Source organism: Pollicipes pollicipes, unplaced genomic scaffold (assembly GCF_011947565.3).
Source record: "Pollicipes pollicipes isolate AB1234 unplaced genomic scaffold, Ppol_2.1 Scaffold_6686;HRSCAF=7923_pilon_pilon_pilon, whole genome shotgun sequence".
In the NCBI taxonomy this organism is placed as follows: domain Eukaryota; kingdom Metazoa; phylum Arthropoda; class Thecostraca; order Pollicipedomorpha; family Pollicipedidae; genus Pollicipes; species Pollicipes pollicipes.
Window position 1 is genome coordinate 16,547,185 of NW_023596921.1, and position 6,921 is coordinate 16,554,105.

The 6,921-nt window shown below is 55.0% G+C and overlaps 1 long non-coding RNA gene across 1 annotated transcript; it reads left to right on the plus strand.

The window, feature by feature from the left end:
- Positions 1-258: 258 nt before the first annotated feature.
- On the plus strand, positions 259-4,837 carry LOC119108686 (uncharacterized). The gene is made up of 5 exons (XR_005095331.1): positions 259-287; positions 2,479-2,635; positions 3,166-3,275; positions 3,679-3,796; positions 4,679-4,837. It is a non-coding gene; the product is annotated as an uncharacterized LOC119108686 (long non-coding RNA).
- Positions 4,838-6,921: the final 2,084 nt, after the last annotated feature.

Genomic DNA, 6,921 nt, shown 5'->3' on the forward strand with positions numbered 1-6,921 from the left:
TCGTCCGATACCATCCAGTCCCGCTCGGGCCCGCCCGATCGCGTCCGATCCCGTTAGGATTTGTCCAGTTTCATCTGATCCCGTCTGATTCCGTCTCGTGTCATCCGGCCTGGTCCGGACCAAACCTGTTACCCTGGCAGGCGGTGACTTTTTGGTTTTGTGGCAGGCAGGCAGTGACCTTTTTGTTTTGTGACGTCATTTTACAATCAGCTGAAAGTGTTTGTTCCTTCATCCTCACAATCAACTGGCAAACGGACGCGTTGGTTGGTGGGAACTGAAATCGGGCGGTCAGTGTGAGAAAAGCTGTGTTTTCGTGTTCTTACGTGGTGTGTAGATCTTAGTGAACAAATCAGAAGTGTTCCAAAATTAATTGGTTATCTGGAAATACCAATATTGCATGAATTCTATACTAGGTTAACTAAGCACGCTGTTTTAGAAGAAGTGCGAGGCCTGTGGAGATGATACCGGGGAAGCGTCAAATTACCCCAAATTCCGGACATTAAGAGAGAAAAGTAACGTTAAAAGTCATGTCTGCATACTTACTTACATAGAGATCCCATTACGACAGGGAGGATGTGTATGCCTTGTAGGTATTCAGTATTGCCTGGATGCATAGGTCATTTCTTTGCAGCCCTGTAACACAGTCATTGTAAGATTGTAACTACTATTTTTTGCAGATAAGATAATGTCATGTGCTGGGTTTTTGGTCATTGACAGCTTCTGAATTTAAGGCATGTGACATAGTTCACAGTCTTATGAAGTAATGCAATTTTCTAGACTTCACATTACCCTCAGATAAAGCAAAACCTGTGGTATGTTCAGACTGCTAAAAGTGTATTTTTCCTGTTAGCATGTCCAGGATAAGAGTGACATCAAAGCAACAATTTTGGCCCACATAGGTTGTACATCAGATTGCTAAGAATCTGGCACACTATTGGTGTTAATTTTGGAATGTAGATCTAATGTTTCAAGGACCTGTAATGTACAAAAGGTTTTTTAGGAAATTATGTTAAAGCATTGTTTTTAATGCAAACAATAGTGTTGAGATTCAGGGGAAGCTTACAAGACCTGGGTTCTGCACCAGCAAGCATTAGTTGCAGCACACCAATGTTGCCTAGTTGAGCTAAGCATTGGTATTGAGAACATGTTTAAATACTAAAATGGATATTTGTATGTTTTGAAACATCCAAGTGTAAGCAGCATAAATTTGCACCATGTTAAGCTTTCATAACTAATTTCTCCCATTACCTTGAATTGCACAATGGGATAGAAGGGGTTAGGGCTCACATAACAAGCACTGCTTAGCATGACCTGTGATTTGGAAAATCCACTCATTCAGATCATTTGCACTGACTTTTTAAAAATGTTTGACATATTATAGGTAAGGTTTATGGCCTGATATTGATATTACAGTGGTGATATTGATTGCAATTTAGGTGATCCCAATCCACAGCACAGCTTGGTTATTTGTGTGAGCATGTAGTTTCTGTCACAACTTAATGTGAACATGACAAACATTGGAACCATTCAACATAAATGTTCAAAAATATGTTTCTAGTATTTGTTTGCCAAAACCAAGCTGAATAGCACATTCAAAGTGGCAACTTCCAGGCCCGATTTAATGTTGACATGTAGTTTAAGCATAGTGCCGTCATCTTCCAAGCTGATGTGCTTATGTCTAAGGTTGTCCATGGTGGTTGCAGCTGCTCTTCATCTCTTGCACTGTGATGATGGAAGCCTGCAAGGCTGCAGGGGCAGGGTGTACATGTGGGTGACATAGCAAAGGGTGTGGACTAGTCTACATAACAATCTTTGAACCCCTTCCATCAGGCATGGCTGTATTGTGAATTGCTGGTACCATATTTTTAGGCTTATGCTTGTTTTCTACCATCTTTCTTTGCTTGTTTAAGTGCCCCTGCCAGTGGTTGATGGCAGCAGTTACGTGCACAGGGGTGATCACATTTTGGGGACTTTGTTTTGGACTTAACATCTCCAGTGATCTAGACCAGTGGCGTGAAGTGAACCAAAAGCAATCCATGCAAACTGGTCGGATTGCATTTGTAAAGACGGACTGTATACAAAACACCGCGTCCGTCCGCTCGGTTGCAAGCCCGCAGCTCAGATAACCACAGCATCTGTCTTTTGATCTAATATAGACGGGGTGGATGGGGTCCAGCCGCTTCGGTGCTCGCTATTTGCCCGTGGTCGGGACGGCCCGCGGCGACTGGCAGCGGCTGCTGAACATCGGATTAAGTCAGTGGGCGGCGCCGACCGAGCGTGTCGTGCATTGCGGCACGTGAAGCTAGTCTTCAGTCGAACTGGCATTACGCGGTTGGATGGTGGGGTCAGGGTTCGCAGAACCAACACTGCTCAACATCAGCTCCACTCTCAGAAATCCGTCCAGAAAACATTCAGTGCAAGGGTTGTGAGAAAACTGTTCTTCAAGAGTGTTCATGTTCCGCATGACGTGTGTTGCAGGTTGGCGCTTCTCTAGTGGCAGCATGTCCCACCGGCTGTGGAAGCGTTATGCCCTAGTGGAACCCGAGGCACCATGTGGAGAGTCACAGGAAGAAGCTCGACTTCGGGTCAAGCTTCTTGCTTGCAAACAGCTTCGTAAACATGTGTCGCGCTCCGAGTGAGTGCCGCTTTGTTGGATCAAGCTCACGAGGCGGCTGGGTCGGGTGTTCGCGCTCCGTGGCTTTATTAAGCCAGCTTGGCTCCTTGAGGGGCCAGTGGCATCTGCGGTCTTCGCTCGTAGTTTTCATCCGATATAGGTTGACTGTGGTTTACTGACACCATGTTAGCTGCTGTTGGACTACGGCAGACAGTATTTTGACCGTTCTTGTTTGTCTCAAAAGTCGGTCGGATCTTTTCCGCATCTCACGCCCGGCCCGACCACAAGGCTGGGCTACGCCGTAAGCCATTAGTCAGCGTGCGCCATGTAGCCCCTGCCTGACCCGATGACTGTCGCGCGGGCGGTCCGATGATTAGTCGGACGGGATAGCCGGGCGGCGTGGCAGTGCCGGCGGATACCGTACATGCTCGGTCCTGGTGCGCACCACGAGGCACGTTTGCAGTCTCCGTTCCGCTGCAGAGTGTTCGTGAGGTTGGGGACAAGTGACTTCCGTTCAGTACTGACATGATCGTACTCCGTCTCCACCGCAGGCGGGACGTGGCCGATCGGTTTCAGCCAGCTGCTGCCGAGTGGGAGAGGGACGGAAGCTCCAGTTACTCCCTTGACCGCCAGGTGTCACCGGTCTTCAACCGGCCTTTTGGTCAGTCAGATTTTGTTTTGGCCCGGAATAAAGTCGCTTGAACATAAGTTTGCTAAGGGTTTTACAGTGGGACTTCCCTGACATTTTGCTGTTTGTGCTACTGGTGTTTCTTACCACTAAACGTGTCCGTTTCTCCGTTTTGTGGACTCTAAGCATTGTTTTAACCTCGTTTTAGACATTGTTCTGTTGGTGAATCGCTCCGACTTTTGAATGCCCTGTTAGCAAACCATAATCGCCTTTTATAGACCTACCAAAAACTGCCATTTTGTAATATTGTTACAGGATATTTACTTGACAACATAATTGCACTTACTTCGCTGCCAAAGCCTTGTACACTTGCAGCTGTTGATTATGACAGGGCGCGTTTGGCCTGATCAGTGACCACATTTCCGTTCGTTTGCAGGCAGGTCAGGTCGGCTGCTCAGTCCCTCCGACCTTGACCTGGGTCGGGATCGGTCTCACAGCCCAGCTCGTAAAGTGCGTCTATATCACGTGACCGATATAGCCGAACTGAAAGACAGGTACGTACTATGCGCTGATAAACAGATCCTTCCGGCTAGGCAGAGATTTCATCGCGATAAACGATCAGCTGCTTTGTCGCCTGTCTAAAGCGTTAAAGATACGCAGATTTAGGTCTATTGCTTTCTGCGCAAGGGGTCATAATGCCGAAAAATCAGTTTTTTCGCATATCAGGCACTCCAATGTTATGGGCTTGTTTTCTCAATTCTCGGCGTCGCTCTAGCCCCAGCACGTGCAATTTGGCGCTTTTTTAGAGATTATGTGACCTCGCTTGCTCCGCACGATCGACCTGACCTTTGGCGTAACTCATGACACAGGGAAGGTTTTTGAGGTTGAAACTGGTTTTATTTGATATCCTAATCAATACAGGGGTGCAGTGACCTAAGGCCAGCTACGCCGTGTTGTATATCACTGTCTGGATGCAACACAATTTTGGCGGTTTCACTGGCGAGCAGGCTGTTACTTAGAAGTACAAATGACCGCCAGTTTGTCGAAATCGTCACTGACGTCATCTATGGTACGCTGTCATCATATGTCTTGTCATCGCTGATATTCAGGTCACCGAAAGGATTATTAAAAGTAGGCCATTGGGCTCGTGAGAACCAGGGCTATTGGTTGCAGTTTGAATCGGCGAGATCGGTCTGCTGATTGAAGGTCCGAGTCATTGCGCGTTGATGGCTATGACCCCACGTCGCTTTTGATATCATTCGAGTTTTTCAAATTGCATATTCCTCTCACTTGACGTGTATTTCGTCGCTTGTATGCGATATATACATATACACACATTATATATATATATATATATATATATATATATATATATATATATATATATAGCTTGTCTTTGCGCCACTGGTGTCACAGCTGACACGCCTGTCCCGCAGACTATCCGGGTCACGTCACGAGGACCACGCCGAGGCGTACCACTCGCTGGCACGTGACCACCTGAGGTCCCGTCCGTCCGACTCGCCGCCGGCCCGCGCGAGATCACGTGACGGCCGCCGGAGGCGCTCTAGCTCGCCGGTGCACCGAAGCCGGTCCGCTGAGCGGCTGTTCGGGGCGTTGGGGGTCGCCCCGAGCCGCGGCCGCCCGCCGTCGCCGCCGGACGGCGGCCGGCGGCAGCCACGGTCGCCGCTCCTCGTCTTCTGAGCGGCGCCGCCGCGGGGGAGGGTCTGGCGCGCCCCTCCTATCTGCGCCGCTCGTACACCCCGCCGGCGGCCGGCTCGCCCGAGCGGCGCCCGCTGCCGGCGCGCGGTCACCGCCGGCCCGGCGCCGGCGGCCGGGACGTCAGCCCACACGCGCTGCTCATGCGGGCGCTGCGGCGACCGGACGCCCGGGCGCCGGCTGACGGCGCCCCGGCCCGGGCGCGGTCGCCTACGGAGGGCCGAGGACGCCGGCGACGGTCCGCCGCGTCGCCGGACTTCCTCGACGCGCTGCTGGAGGGGCCGGGCCTGGATCTGCTGCGCGACCGTTCGCCGGTGGCGACGCGGCCGGCGGAGGGCGAGCTCAGCCTGGTGTCGCTGTTCAGTCACGAGTACGGCGACCGGTCGCGGAGCAGGTCGCGGGACCGGCGGTCGACGCCGCCTCCGGCCCGCAGACGGCGCGCAAGAGTGAGCCGCGCAGAGAAGCGGGCGAGACAGTCGGCGAGGGAGGCCTGCGCTGCGTCGAAGCGCCCGAGTGCGGAGCGAGAGCGCAGGGACAGGTCTGCCGACCGATCCAGGGGCGGCCGTCTGTCGCCCGCGGCGGCAGCGCCACGCAAGCCCCGGCGGCGGGGAGGGAAGACGAGACGGAAGACCGCTGGTGTCGGCGCCACGCCCAGGGCAGCCTCGGCGCAGGGTCACTCGGCCTCGGAGCGCAAGACATCACCGCCGGATGCGTCGGACCGGCGAGGATCACCGGGCTCGTCTAGTCGCCGCCGTCGCCGGGCATCCCCGGCCAGGCGACGTGGCTCGCGTGCTGAAGACGCGGACAGCCCGCCGGCGTGCAGAGCTTCAGCCGCCACCGGGGGGCAGCACAGGTCCCGTTCTGTCGAGGGCGGCAGCGCGACAGACGGAACGCAGGACGTGGCCGGAGGCGATTGCACAATGTCAATGACGGCCGTCAAACAGTGCGAAAACCACGAGCATCAAGGCTCAACCGAGAGCAAAACCTCTGACAAATCGGACTCGGATAAAGGTCTTTCCCCTAAGACAAGAACGGGGACATCCGAGCAATCCGCCAAACCCAGCGAACCAGTCAGCAGCGAGGCGGACGTCGCGGCTCCAACGTCGAAATGCTTAGTGGACTCGTCGGAACCCAGGGAAAAACTGGATGTAAGAAAGCATGGCATAGAAGAGGTGTCACTTATGGATGATGGGGAGAATGCTGGTGAGGTGTTAGCCAGGGGCATGGGCTCAGGACGGAGAAAACGTGGGCGCGATCGAAGAGACGACCAAACGCGGCCAATAGGAATGACATCGAAGTGTCTGCGACTGATATGCCGGAAGTGAACACGACGAAAAGCGAGGGCGAACAAATCACTGCAGCTCGAAGGAAAAGAAGACGCAGATGTGGAAAGAACAATCCGAGACGCTGCAGAGGACACAGAAGAGCGCGCGCGGCCCCCGGACGCGGGAGAGGAGGGCGTGGCGCCGGTGGACGCGACAGCGAGCGACACCTCGGACGCCGAGTCGGAGGGCGACGCGTCGGAGGACGGAGACGGCCGGGAGGCGCCGGCGGCCGGCCGGCGGCGGCGCGGCGGGCGGCCTGCTCAGCAGCAGCGTCCGCTGGACCAGGGCGCGCTCCGCTCCCGCGGCCTCAGTCTGTGGGACGTGCGCGGCCGGGCCGACGTGGCCGCTGCCGGCCGCCGCGCCGCCGCCGCCGGCACGGCCGGCCAGCGCCAGTTCAGCGTGCGGGATGGTCGGATCGTTGAGCTGGGCGGTGACGCCGCGTCCGCCACGCCCGCCGCGTCCGCCACGCCCGCCGCGTCCGCCGCGCCTTTCGCGCCCGCCGCGCCCGCCGCATCGGAGCAGTTCTACACGCTGGAGGAGGGCGCCATCAGCGAGCTGTCAGCTGAGCGGTGTCGCCAGCTGGCCGCCGGCGGACCGGCGCCGGCCGGCCTCCAGTTCTACACCAGCCGCGCCGGCCG